This window comes from Moschus berezovskii, chromosome 8, assembly GCF_049115385.1.
Source record: "Moschus berezovskii isolate FMDL1 chromosome 8, NW_MosBer_1.0, whole genome shotgun sequence".
NCBI classification, from domain to species: Eukaryota; Metazoa; Chordata; class Mammalia; order Artiodactyla; family Moschidae; genus Moschus; species Moschus berezovskii.
In genome coordinates, this window is record NC_142467.1 from 81,406,131 (window position 1) to 81,421,288 (window position 15,158).

Consider the following 15,158-nt stretch of genomic DNA (forward strand, 5'->3'; position numbering starts at 1 on the left):
AGGACAATTGTAAACATGGAATTATAGTGGGTTTTTTTTTTGATTTGCCAGATTTTGTGGTATCATAAACATTAGAAACCTTTCTTCATGTTTCTATATAAGGATTAGAAAATAGTTCCTCACTATAGAAAAGGTTCTTGGAGGTTTTTAAAAATGTTTTTTAACCTTTTTAAAACTTCGTATAGTTTTTGTATTTATTGATTTGATATTAATGCATTACATATTAATATAAAGGCCATATGCTTTAATTTTGGGCTAAGATTTGACCTCACAGACCTCCTGAGTCCTGTTCTAATGAAGGACCAAACTTGGAAAGTAAATATTATTTGCCCTGGCTTATATTACCTGAGTCTGAAAACAGGGAATGAGAATTGTTAACATTTTAAAAAGTGTGCTCAATTTGATGGCCTGTTTCTTTGCTTTACTAATTAGCACTCTTATGTACAAAATCAAAGACTTTTATTTACTTGATTGTGTTTTCTTAGAAAGCAAAACTTTTTAAGAAAGTGCTTTATTTTGACCTTACTATATCTTTGATTATTTAAGAAAATAAGGCAAAAATTTATCACTTGTGAAAGAACTAAGTTTCTTTTTAGTCTTTTGTGTCATTTCTGCTTATTTTTCAATGTTTTCTTGTTACCAAATATTGCTTGAAAGTCATCTATGATCCTAGCTCAATGAAGTGTCTGCATTTTCTCTGAAAACTTTGGAAGTTTGCTTTCCCAAATTCAGAACCTAAATGCAGAGAAGTAAAATAATAAATCACCAGGATATCTTTTACACCTAAAACAATTTTTGAGATTTCACAGACACTGGAAATATCACAGAGATTTATACTTTCATCTTATAAAAAGAGAAGTGCTAGAAACAGTTTTGCTTGAAATGTTACTATTGTAAAAGTTTATAGGAAGAATTGTCTAATAAAAATAGACTCTCAGCCTTCCCCATGATACAACTGTATAAATTGTTATTAATATAAATATTAGTATAAATATTTCAGAAATTGCTTTATGGGAAGTTCCTGGATATTTGTCAATTCTCCCACTTTCATATATTTTCAACAGCCTTTATTTGTGAAGCAATTTTTAATTCACAGCAAAATTGAGAAGAAGAAATAGAGATTTCCTGTAGACCTCCTGCGCCTATATCTACTTGCACAGCCTCCCCCATTATCAACATTCCTCACCAGAGTGGTACATTTGTTAAAACTGATGACCCTGTATTTGCATAGTATTATCACCCAGAATTCATAGTTTACCTTAGGGTTTGTTCTCAGTGTTCTACAGTTGACGGATTTGTACAAGTGTATAATGGCCTGTATAGACCTTTCCAGTATCATTCAGAGTAGTTTCACTGCCCTTTAAATCCTGTGTTCTGCCTGTTCCTCCGATCCTCCAGAACTTTTTCTCACTCACTGTGAACCTTGTGAAGAGAATCAGTCTTTTTATTCCTCACAGTTACAAGCCAAGAAAAAAAATCATTGTGAACAAATGACAACATAAAACAACTTTGGATTCCTTGAAAAGAAGATATGAGTCCATTTTTAAACAAATATTTCTTTTTGTTGTCTTCATGCATTTGAGTTGCAGGCTTCTCACTTTACACCTTGCTTTACAGATAGATATATAGTTAACCAGAGTTGATATGCCATTGCTGTAAATGAACAGTTACTAGAACTGTGGACTCTGGAGAGTTTGTCTAAAACAGGTCTGGAATCACCACCAGTTTCCAGTTACTTATCGCCAGTGGATGCAGAACCTCATCAACATGGGAAATCCTTTAATACACATTTAGACTAAGATGATATTAGCCTAGGCTGTATCTGCTATGGTTCTGTTTATTACTGAGATTAATTATATTGCCTTGGCTGTTTTCAAAAGTATTTTTCTTGTGTATTGCTTTAGTAATTAGCATCAGTAGAATTAGAGCTGGAAGGAATGAACAATTATATACACTATTATGGATGAATATTCCAAACAACAACGTGTTGAGCAGAAGAAACCAGGTACAACAGTATATACTTTGTGACTCCATTTATGTAAAGTTAGCAAGGCCAACCAGTCTTTTGTGGTAGAATTCAGGATAGTTGTCAGTTAGGATTGGGGAGGGGCAGTGACTGAGATGGGACAAGAGGGAGACGGACTCAGTCTGTGAAAATCCATTAAGCTGTACAATTATGATCTGTGTATTTTTTAACCAAAAGCTTGAAGTAATTATAGCAGTTATAAGATATTGAGGGGAAGAAACAGCTGCTGAGTTAAAGCAGGAATCGTCAGTTCAGTTCAGTTCAGTTCAGTCGTTCAGTCATGTCCGACTCTCCGCGACCCCATGAATCACAGCACGCCAGGCCTCCCTGTCCATCACCAACTCCCGGAGTACACTCAAACTCATGTCCACAGAGACGGTGATGCCATCCAGCCATCTCATTCTCGGTCGTCCCCTTCTCCTCCCGCCCCCAACCTTTCCCAGCATCAGAGTCTTTTCCAGTGAGTCAACTCGTCGCATGAGGTGGCCAAAGTATTGCAGTTTCAGCTTTAGCATCAGTCCTTCCAATGAACACCCAGGATCGATCTCCCTTAGAATGGACTGGTTGGATCTCCCTGCGGTACAAGGGACTCTCAAGAGTCTTCTCCAGCACCACAGTTCAAAAGCGTCAATTCTTCAGCGATCAGCTTTCTTCATAGTCCAACTCTCACATCCATACATGACCACAGGAAAAACCATAGCCTTGACTAGACGGACCTTGGTTGGCAAAGTAATATCTCTGCTTTTTAATATATTATCAAGGTTGGTCATAACTTTCTTTCCAAGGAGTAAGCGTCTTTTAATTTCATGGCTGCAATCAGCATCTGCAGTGATTTTGGAGCCCAAAAAAATAAAGTCTGACACTGTTTCCACTGTTTTTCCATCTATTTCCCATGAAGTGATGGGAATCGTAGGAGGGCCCAAAATGTGATGGGGTGAGGCTGAGCCAGTGTGAAAACCACTGGTGTAACCCAAGCACCGTGTTTTGGAGCAAAGAAAAGAAGGGTTCCCCTAGAGACAAATTACACAGCTACTTGATGACAGCATTTATTAACGTATTTAATAATGCATGCATATTGAGCATGTACTGTGTCCTAGCTATGGGGCAGGATGCCTGTATAAAGTTGAAAACCAGAGTGATCATGCCAGATCCTACCCTTTTGGAGTTTATTTTTTTTATTTTTTCAAAACAACTCATGATTGTCTTTATTTATTTAGTTTACATTTTTATTGGAGTATAGTTGCTTTACAAAATTGTTTTAGTTTCTACTGTACAGAAAAGTAAATCAGCTGTATGTATACATATATCTCCCCGCTTTTTTGGATTTCCTTCCCATTTACGTCACCACAGAGCATTGAGTAGAGTTCCCTGTTCTGCATAGTATGTTCTTATTAGTTATCTATTTTATACATATTTTATACATAATGGGCTTCCCTTGTGGCTCAGCTGGTAAAGAATCTGCCTGCAATGCAGGAGACCTGGATTCAATCCCTGGAGAAGGGAAAGGCTACCCACTCCAGTATTCTGGCCTGGAGAATTTCATGGACTATATAGTTGATGGGGTTGCAAAGAGTCAGACACAACTGAGACTTTCACTCACTCACTTTTACACATAATAATGTATATGTCAACCCCAATCTCCCAATTCTTCCCATCCACCCTCCTTTCCCCCTTGGTATCTATAGGTTTGTTTTCTATGTCTGTGTTTCTATTTCTTCTTTGTAAATAAGATTGTCTATACCAATTTTTTTAGATTCCACATGTAGACATTAATATACAATATTTGTTTTTCTCTTTCTGACTTAGAAGTCAGGTTTTCTAGCTGACTCATTTACATGACCCGCCCTGCCTAGTAGACATTTGAGTTTGCACTTCCTTAGTTCACATTCGTCTTCCTATTTCAGAAAGCTGGGCATTTCATTTTGTTAAGGCACAGGCTAGAATTTTGTTTATTTTTCTACTTGTTGCATGTTTTGTTGTGTTCAAGGAAGAATGTTCTGAGAATTGTGTTTAGTTTAATATTCTTTGCAAGAGACCCTGGTCTTCCAGAGAGGCTGTGATAGGGAGCAGAGAGAATTCTTGCTGCATCCTCCTCTTGGCCCATAGACTTGAGTCCCAATCTTGTCTGTGTGGGTAAACTCATTCACAGCACTTGGCTCCCAGGCTTGTCATTTGATCAGGCTCTCATCTGCATGTCAATGAGGCTTAAAGCCCATGGAAAGAATTAACTGGTCTTGGATGTTTATGCAGCTTTTCAGCAAAGGCAATTGAAAGCAAAGTTGCCCTGACTGAGTTGATTGTCTTGGAGCAAATATATAGTGAAGTAATCATGTTAATATTATGTGACTAGGGTTATATGATATTTTCAATGATCAGCCTAGTAGGAGTTTAAACATGAGTAAAAACACAAACTAATCAAAAACAGTAAATGAAACATCCCTTTTAAAGCAGATCAACTGGCCTTTTATTTATTTTTATACTCTTTTTTTCAGAGTAAAGCATAGGACAAACTCAGGTTTCTTTGGAGTTTATGAGCCATGTTTTCTATTTTCTATTGCATTTTAAAACCAACAATATTAATTTCCAGTTGTATTTCTTTTCTGTTAAGGCTAATTAAAGAAAACATGTTTGTTTTTCTAGGCACACTCCCAAATTTGCAAGTGCCAGGATACAAATTCTGGTTTTATGTTCCAAAGGAATGTTTAGGTTTTGAGATCATACTACTCTTTAGTAGAATAAAAGTTAGTGCGTGAGGGGGGTACATGCATTCTTTGTTCAAGAGTTTAACCTCATACCATAGACGTTTCTAGAGAGGTAAGCAAATTCCATGCAAAGACTTTTCTGTTCTTTCTCCACAGGTTATATAAACACACAACAGATTCAACTCAGATTTAAAATCGTGTCTCAGAGGCCATAATTTTATTAGGTAAGACCCCTCAAAATTTGTACATTCTCTTTTGTTTGTGTTAATGTTTCTCATCTGTAGGATGGCCTCCCCTAAAAAAAAAAAACTCAAAGCTTAATTTTCAAGTTCTTTCAAACTGAGAGATAGCCGTATAAGATCCTTCATGATTTTCCTTCTGAGTAAAGTTGAAGCAACTTTGTGCCAATACATAATGGTATAGAGCAGTGGTCCCCAACCTTTTTGGCACCAGGGACCAGTTTTGTGGAAGAGTTTTCCCATGGATCGAGGGCCAGGGGTGGGGTGAGGAGAGGTGGTTCAAATGCATTACGTTTATTATGCACTTTATTTCTATTATAATTACATCAGCTTCACCTCAGATCATCAAGCATTGGATCCTGGACATTGGAGACCCCCTGGTATAGAGTGAAGCCCTGTTCTATAAAGTGATGAGGTTATAAACTTGGTGCATGAGGCAGAAAATATGTCTAGTCACAATAACCCCTGAATGCCTGTTAAATTGCCCTTAAAATCCACCTTCCCATAAGCCCAGTGCTGTCAGTTTTTCCTCCAACGTTGGAAACAGTGCTTTGTCTTTGCACATCAGATGATGTAGGGCCGCATTATAGGGAAAAGTAACACTAGATCCTACCCGACATGGTAGGATTCCCACACCATGAAATGGAACCAAATCAATGGTTGGAATTACCTATCTTGAGTCTCATGTTCATTTTCAGGCCCAGACTCATTGGGGAGAATGGTGAGTAGAATTTCTTGTGGTGTGTCAATTGCCTTCTTCCTTCCTCCCTCTCACTATAGAGCTGAATTTAAGTTAATACCTATATACAATGATACCACTGTATCTGTGAGGCCCCTTTAGGGCTTTTTCTGTGCTTAACACACCAACAGACATGTCAGGGAAAATATGTTATCAATTCCAGGGTTAAACACTTGAAAACAATACAGTAATGAGAGGTTGAAGTGGTCTGAACCCCAACTCTCCTACTGAATAGCATATGATTATGGTTTAGAATAACTGGTTCTGAAGGTGGGTGGCATTTATGCATGTATAAATATATGTAGATTGTGTTTAATACTGTGCCAAAATGTATTTTGGCAACAATAGACGTTGCAAGAGTTGGCTTCCTTTTTAAAAGGTCATTACACAGTTTATATGCCTAAAGTTCTTTCTGACTGGATTGAAATAATTGGGCACATTTTACTTACAATTTTATACACACACACACACACATACATAGGCTTCTTGACATGTTGATAAGGGCTTTTATGGTTTTACTGCTTCTGGGAGTTTGAGCACCATTTCGTTCTCACGCTGTTCAACAGTTCAAATGGCACGCCATCCCAGCGGCTGGTGATACCGGGATTAGCTCTACAGTTCCCTTTCAAATCAACCTCCTTGGCTTCTCGCCTTCCTTTCTCTCACACACATGCACTCCCACCACCAATTATGCATCACCAAGGCCCGTTGGCCCCACCCTCTGAGCACGCTAGAGTCTGCCACTGGTGTGGTCCTAGCCAAGCCAGTGCAGCATCAGGCCTGACTCTGGGTTCCCTCCCGAGTGCTGTTTCTACTCTTCCATTCTTGTAGCTTGGTCTCTAACCAGCTGCTTGTCTGATCTCATTAAATATAAATCAGCTCATGATACTCTCTCTGGTTGGAACCATTCACTGGCTTCCCTCCACCATCAGAGTAAACTTCAAACTCCTTTCCATGGCCATAAAGCCATGAAACCCCCACCCCTCCACCTGCTTCTCAGACTTGGTCTCCTCAAACTTGCTTGCATGTATTCTCCTCCACATTAGCCTTCCCACTCTTTCCTTCTGTTGCATTCCCTCTTACTAGAGACCTTTTGCACTTGCAGTTCCCTCCACTTGGAATCCTCTTCCCCTACATTTTGTGTGCCTTGATGTCTTTTGTTAAGATAAAGCCCTTTCTTGATCCACCATAATTTAAAAAGTCCAACCTTCTCCCCCTAGTCATCCTCAGCCTGACTTTTTTCTTTGTTGCTCTTACCCAAACCTAAAAATAATTTGTATACTTGTATGCTTATTATCTGATTAATCCATTGGAATTGGGCTGGCCAGTATGGTAGCCATTAGTCACATGTGGTTATTTAAATTTAAACATAACAGATTAAAATGAAATGAAGTCTAAAACTGAGTTCCTCAGTTGCCATGCCCATCTTACAAGTGCTCAGTAGATACTAGCTGCTCGTGGCTACCTCATCAGACAATGCACATTTAGAGCATTCCCATTATCTATATGTATACACAATGAAATACTACTCAACCATAAAAAAGGAATAAAATAATGCCATTTGCAGCAACATAGATGGACCTAGAGATTATCATACTAAGTGAAGTAAGTCAGACAGAGGAAAACGAATATCATATGATATCACCTATATGTGATATCTAAAAAAAAGTGATACAAAAGAACTTACTTATGAAAGAGACTCAGACATAGAAAACAAACTTTTGGTTCCCAAAGGAAGTGGACAGGGGAGGGATCAATTAGGAGTTTGAGATTAACAGATATATATAGTACTATGTATAAAATAGACAAGCAAAAGGACCTACTGTATAACACAGGGAACTATATTTTAACAAATGAGTTTTCTTAGGGCAGTGAGCCTGTCATGCTTATTCACTGCTGAATGCTCAGCGGCTGTGTCTGACACGTGAAGCTCGATGAATGTGTGGCAGAAGGGAGGAAGAGGAGAAGGGAGAGGGAAGGAGGAAGAGAGAGAGGGAGGGAGAGAGAGAGGGAGGGAAGGAGAGAGGGAGGGAGGGAGGGAGGGAAGGAAAGAGGGAGAGAGGGAAGGAGAGAGGGAGGGAGGGAAGGAGAGAGGGAGGGAGGGAGGGAGGGAGGGAGGGAAGGAGAGATGGAGGGAGGGAGGGAGGGAGGGAGGAGGAGGAAAGGAGAGCCTGTATCTTTCAGAAAGAGATGTCTTTATGACTTTAGTGTTTGTCTCCAGTCCTTCTGTACCCCAAAACAGGCTTAAATTTCAGGCTTACAAAGTTTCTTTTTTATATATATAAGGGAAGCCTTGGGAAATATATCTAATCTTTGCAATGGAATCCCTTCTAATTCCCCTGTGTTTGCCACCTTTTGTCTCTTCTTAGAGTCTCACTTTGGGGACTCTGGCCTACAAAGAGAGACATTATCAGACTTCCAGGAGAAAAGCACATTTTTCCTGGTCTCTGTCTAGTGCAATAAACCATTTTCCTTCCTTTATCTCTAGGATGTATGCACAATGTTTTTTTCTCTAAGGCTACAGTTCTCAAAAGTTAGAAATATGGAATGCGTGTACCTGCAGGTTATTTGTGTAACTTTTCTGAACTTACCTTGTGGAAACCATACTTCTGAGAGGTGTCCTGGCAATGTAAGAACTCTACATCACACCGATTGGTGAGATGTTTAGCATAAGGATTGTAGCTGAGTGTTGATTAAAAGCAGCACTTTCCTCCTGGCTTGCTTCAGAGCTAAGACCCTTATAAATTGTTGCTATGAACTTTTGAACTCAGAGAAACTTCTGGATATATGTAATAAGATGTAAGGTGAGCCAGAGCTAAGAATTTGTGTCTTCCTTGTAACAAATCACATCTATTAAAAATAAGTCTGATTCTTTGCTTTTTAAGATTTTCCTCTAACTTAATGCTTTAAAAATTATCTGAAACCTTTAAATACACTTTCCAAGGTGTTTTTTAAAGTTTTTAATATGCAATTGTCTAGATCGGAAATGATTCCATATAGTTGATATAAAATAAGAATGGTTTCAAAAACAGTACTTTGTCATTTTTGTTTTAAGACAGAGAAATCTATTGTTTAAGCCCAGAATAATTTACTAACCTATACTCTGAAGCCTAGATTCTAGTTAGATTTGAATTATCAAAATAACGTCACAGCATTTAAATTTCTGAGTAGTTTCACATTGAATATTCTTTTGCCCAGTGTGACAACATGAGATGCTTAAATCTTGAACAGAACAAATAAATACACTTTGCGGATTCTCTATGCCTTTCTTCACAAAGCTTACTGAATCAGTGAATACCTTTATTTAATAAGATCTTATGAGAGAATTATAATAGCTATTAGAGGAAAGTCATATTAATTTTATTTTTTTGGAAAAAGGTAGAGCAGAATATGTCTTTAAAAGCCAAGTGCTCCTCAGCCCATGAATCTGTAGTTTTAGAGATAAAGAGCTGGGTCTCTAGCATGTGTTGCTGTTATTTGTAGCCACACATGATGGTGCCTTTGGCTTCTCAAGTGGAGGATCTGTGCTCCAAGGATTCCTGGGTAAGAAACATGCTGCAACTTGGAGAACCTGCTGGATTTTAAGCACCTCTTTATGCAGTCAGAGTTGATTTTTTTGTACTTGTGGCCGGGCTCTTTCATGCAGAAGTGGGAAAACATTGTTCCAGGGAGCACCTGTAAACACTTTCCCACCATGCTTTTTGAATTTTAACATTTGATGTCAAATTGCTTTTGGCTGCTTGAGACCTAAATATTTAGTAACATAGCCAGCCTTCCCCTTCAAAAGAGTATCCCACAACAAGCAAATGCCTGGAAGTGCTTGAGCTGTCTATAGCAGCACCAGTTGAACAGAATTCCTGGAGCCTCTTGGAGCTCAGGACCATCTGTCTTCTTGTCAGGCTAGTTGTTCAGCCAGTCCCAGAAATTAACATTGCAAGTGTCTTTCTCATGAAGATTGGTAATGAATAGGGTTTTATTAGATGCTGAGCTGAAAACTACTGGTTCCCACCAACTCCAGCATTCCGGCCTCCAGTATCCCGTCTCCTCAGGGTCTTAGGAATATTATTCACTGTAGATTGTAATCCTTTCTCCAACAATGACCTGCTTTGTAAACTAATAATTGGCACTTACCCCCGTGTCTCAGTTTTCCTGTCTCTGAAATGGGGATGGTTATAACTACTTTGCATGGTGGTTGTAAGTTTTACAAGTTAGGCTTGTGAACTGCCTGGCATGTGGAAGCTGCTCAAAAACAGTACTGTCTCTTGAGCTTCATGAAATTCATTAACTGGAACTCTTCTTGAAGAAGAGAAATGGCTTTTTGGATCCCTTTCACTTAGCATTTAAATTTTATTTTGTAATGTCTCCAAGTATTCTCTTGGAAAAAAAAGTATGATTATGTCTACCAGAGGCCCTTATTATCTGAGAGTAATCAGGAGAGGAATAAAAGCCTGCTTAAAAAGTGAAGTCACTAAAAATTTGAACATGTTTTCATAGTAAATAGTAAAACACACAAAATTCATGCCATTGAATCTCTCTTGAAAAATTAAATAGAAATTATGGAAATAAGTCCATCTGTGCCTCAGTCTGTATTTCATGAAACCTAGGTTAGATCTTTAGAATGAATTGCCTGTTAATTCTTTCAACAAAATTATACATTTATATTACATGACATCCTTTATTTTGTGTTCGTCTTTGTAGTACATAATTATGGTCATTTTTGGAAAAAAAAAAAAATAAGGTCCTTGTGCTTCATCAAGTTATCCAAAGCCTTATCTTTACCTTTTACTCATCAAATCATTCTCTTGTGAAACATCTGTTACACCATCATCCTTGTTGATGTGTTTCTGGAATTACTAACCCCTCCAATGTTTTCCAGTGACCTGAGATGTATTTTAAGCAGTTACTCAATACAATTTCAGACTTCATGGATCCTGATCTTTTGCAAGCTTTGCGATTTTGCTTCCAGTCAACTTGCATTGTATTCGTGTTGCATTGAAGGAGGGTTGGAAACATCCCACAGCCCGTGTGGGACTGGTTTCCACAGATGTTGATTAATGGATATAGAGAGATGCTGCTTGTAAGCAGAGTGGGATGTTGAGGGCAGAGTGGCTGAAGCAGCCCATTCATGAATATTTTCATATTATGATAACTTTCCTATCCCTCTGTAACCTGGAAACTGTGGGAAGTTGGATAAGCAGTCTTCCCTGAGTGGAGTTGATGAAGAGCTCTCTCACTGACCTTAAGGGCCTCCACATGATCTTGTTCAGGATGTTTGCTCATGCTGTCCCCTGGGTTTTCCAGATCAGCTTTTCCATCAGTATCATTTGATCTTGTACTTCCACATAATCAGTTTCAAATGACAGACCAGATACAGAAGAAGAGAGAAAGATCTTTCATGTTTCCTCAGCACAGTCAACTTCTAACCTTCTATAAAACTGGCTGGTAATGATTTTGAAAAGGTGACCCTTGTAATTTTCTAGCACTGGAGGATGAATACAGTTTGGGAACAATGGAAAATGGAGGGTAACATGTGAATGTTTTCAATTCCAGCTGCAGAATCCTGATTTCTCAATCATTTCTGACCTTGACACATTGAGTAATTTTTTATTATCACTGGGGATATTGTAGTAGATCTGTAGTGAAAATAATAATAAAAGCAATAACAACTAATATCTGTTGAGCACTGTTCCAAGGACTTTGCCTCTGTGATCTCATTAACTCTTTACAAAACCCTCAGAGTTACCGTATGATCCAGCAATCTCACTCCTGGGAATATATCCAGATAAAACTCCAATGTGAAAGATACATGCACCCCAGTGTTCAGAGCAGCATTGTTTACAATAGCCAAGACATGTAAGTAACCTAAATGTCCATGAATAGATGAGTGGATAAAGAAGATGTGGTGTATATATATATATATATATATATAGGACTATTCCTCAGCCACAAAAAGAATGAAATAATGCCATTTCCAGCAACATGGATAGACCTAGAGATTATCATACTAAGAGAAGTAAGTCAGGCAGAGAAAGACAGATATCATATGATATCATTTATATGTGGAATATTTTTAAAATAATACAAATGAACTTATTTATAAACCAGAAATAGGCTCACAGATTTCAAAAACAAACTTACAGATACCGAAGGGGAAAGGATAAATGAGGAATTTAGGATTAACATATACACACTACTATATACAGATTCCCTGGTGGCTCAGATGGTAAAGCGTCCGCCTACAATGCAGGAGACCCAGGTTTGATCCCTGGGTCAGGAAGATCCTCTGGAGAAGGATACGGCAACCCACTCCAGTACTCTCGCCTGGAAAATCCCATGGACAGAGGAGCGTGGTATGCTACAGTCCATGGGGTCACAAAGAGTTGGACTACTATATACAAAACAAACAACAGGGACTTACTGTATAGCATAGGGAACTATATTCAATATCTTGTAATAACCTATAATAGAAAAGAATCTGAAAAAAGTGTATATATTCAGATACTTATATATATATATATAAAACAATCACTTTGCTGTATGTGGGCTAGGTGTGTGTTAGTCACTCTGTCATATCTGATTCTTTGCAACCCCATGGACTAGGGCCCTCTGTCAATGGGGTTCTCAAAGCCAAAATACTGGAGTGGGTTGCCATTTCCTTCTCCAGGGGATCTTCCCAACCCAGGGAATCGAACCTAGGTATCCTGCATTGCAGGCAGATTCTTTACCATCTGAGCCACCAGGGAGGCCCTGTATACCTAAAACTAACACAACATTGTAAATCAACAATACCTCAATTAAAAAAATTTTTTTTTAAACCCTCAGAGGTCAGATTCTTATTTTACGGATGAAGATTCGAGTCTCTATCACTTACATGCCTGTGATCGTTGGATGATGGAGTAGAGATCTGTCAAGAGTGTGAGGTGAATATAAATGTCATTTCCCTCTGAGGTACAAGGATTACCACTATAAATCACCACAGGGGATATGTTGGAAATTCAGAAATCGGGGTATTTTTTGACCCCAGGAATGGAGCAGATGGTGGAGAGCCAGGTTTGTCCTCTGTGAAGCTCAAAGATGTGCAGGGAACTGCAGTGTTGACTGAAGAGAACTGAAGTGAGTTAGAGCAGGGAAATTTTAAGGCTTATCAGTCGAAATGGAATGTGTGAAGTCAGAGAACTCATAGGAACGTGTACAGGTTACCAAGTGCAGAATCAGCTTAAATGGGAGAGGAGGAAACTGGAGAATGTCGACATATGACTAGATAGTAAGGGAGCGAGCCAAGGACTCGACTGGAGCTTGACGAGTGAAGCAGCAGTCCAACTGAGGCTGAACTGAGCAGGAACCATGCTCAGAAGCCTTGGAAATGCTCCCACCCACCTACCCCCCCGCCATAATGTTATAATGATAACAAACGCATGCACATGAGTTGAATAATGTAGCAACATGTGCTCCAACTCTCTTCACCTTGGAGGGTGGAGTTTGGAAAGTTTGATAAGGGTTTGAATCACAGATGAACTATATAGTTGAGAGGAAAAGAAGCTATGTTTGAAACACTGAATTTCTAGGTACCACGGCTTCTCTTGTTTGTCTCCCTAACTTTGTTGCACTTACTGCCAACAGTTCAAGGAGTCACATATCCATGCTGTGTAGCCTGTTCTGCCAGTTGTCATTGCTTCCCAGAAGGGACTTGGTGTGCAAGCGACAGAGTTCCTTCCCTGGGAGACTCTGTGGAAGGAGGCTGAGGCTGACCAGGGCCCTGATGGTTGAAATTTGCTCCCTTTACCTCACCTGGAAGAGTCAGTCCCAGGAAAAGGGGAAACGAATGTGAACTAGAAGTAAGCCTGAGTGTTTAAACCGAGGATCCAATGTGACTTAAGTACAAAGGGGAAAAGGAAGAAAGAAAACATAATCCCTATTTGCCATAGCGCCTAGGATGGTGCAAGAAACTGGTGATGATTTGTAGCACATATCTTGATTGATTTTAAATGATTTGAAGCTGAAAAATGTCCTAAAGCAACCCACCACATTTAATTCATCCAAAAAAATAAGCATCCGTGTTCAACTTCTTCTTCTTCAGGTATTGGACATAGTTGTGAGACCTTTTTTTTTTTTAATTGGAGTATAGTTGATTCACAATGTCGTGTTAGTTTTTGGGGTATAGCAACAGTGGACCAAGACCTTTGACCTAGTTTTTTTATTAGACCCTTAAAGGAAAAGGAGGAAGAATCTCAGGCAAGTCCAGGTGTTACTGGATTTAGCAGTAGAAGCTGATCTTAGAAGAAGTAGAAAGTTGTGGTGGGTTAAGAAGTAAAAAGAGACATGAATGCAGATGCCCCTCTTGAGATGTTCAGATGAAAGGAGAGAAGAGATGGGATGGAATCCAAAGCTGGGATGGGTTTTTTTGTATTATTTTTTGGCTGCCCTGGGTCTTAGTTGTGGCACGTGGGATCTTCCATCATAGTTGCAGTTGTGAACTCCTAGTTTCAGTATGCGGGATCTAGTTCCCTGACCAGGGATTGAACCTGAGTCCCCTGCATTGGGACCACAGCGTCTTAGCCACTGGACCACCAGGAAAGTCCCTGGGATGGCTTATATTTGCCAGGTTGGTGAGACTTGAGGATGTGTGTGGTCAGGTGCAAAAAGACAGAGTGATGGATTTAATCCTTAGACAATAGAGTAGAGATGTAGACCAAGGGACTTAGGGCTGGAGTCAAGCCTGGAGAAGGTGGGGGTAGTTTTCCACAACTGCCTACCAAGGAACTGAGCTTAGGCTGCAGAGACAGTGCATTTAGAATTCCAACCTTTGGCAAAGGTAGCACCTTCCACTTACAAGCAGAAAACACCTCTATGACTGTCTTATGATTTTAGGAAATAAGTACTCACAAAAACTGGCAGTTATACAAGAGTTTGTAGCCTTCAGACTGGGTTCATGATTTCATTTGACCTATGCTAACTTTATTACACACACCTCATATGATACAAACATGTGTATGCTTGTTTATACACACACTTATATACATACACATAGAACTATATATATTTCATTGTCTCTAAAAGAAAGTGAAAGTCGCTCCGTCGTGTCCGACTCTTTGCAACCCCATGGACTCTATGTATAGTCCATGGAATTCTCCAGGCAAGAATACTGGAGTGGGTAGCCATTCCCTTCTCCAGGGGATTGAACCCAAGTCTCCTGCATTGCAGACAAATTCTTTGCCAGCTGAGCTACCAGGGAAGCCCAATATGTAAGTGTTAGTGAAAGTCATTCACTTGTGTCTGACTCTTTGCGACCCCATGGACTGTAGCCTGCCAGGCTCCTCTGTCTATGGAATTCTCCAGGCTACCCACTCCAGTATTCTGGCCTGGAGAATTCCATGGACTGTATAGTCCATGGGGTCGCAAAGAGTTGGACACAACTGAGCGACTTTCATTGGCTCTGGGAAACCTTTATTAGG

The 15,158-nt window shown here is 39.4% G+C and overlaps 1 protein-coding gene across 3 annotated transcripts in view; it reads left to right on the top strand.

Annotated features, from left to right (window-relative positions):
- SNCAIP (synuclein alpha interacting protein) overlaps positions 1-15,158 on the top strand; it is a 164,733-nt gene that overhangs the window by 43,214 nt on the left and 106,361 nt on the right. The window contains exon 2 of one of the 3 annotated variants that reach the window (XM_088838795.1): positions 4,885-4,952. The exons of the other annotated variants lie outside the window; for them this stretch is intronic. The gene's annotated coding sequence lies outside the window, so the exon portion shown is untranslated. The remainder of the gene's footprint in view (positions 1-4,884; positions 4,953-15,158) is intronic. 3 annotated transcript variants of the gene reach the window in all.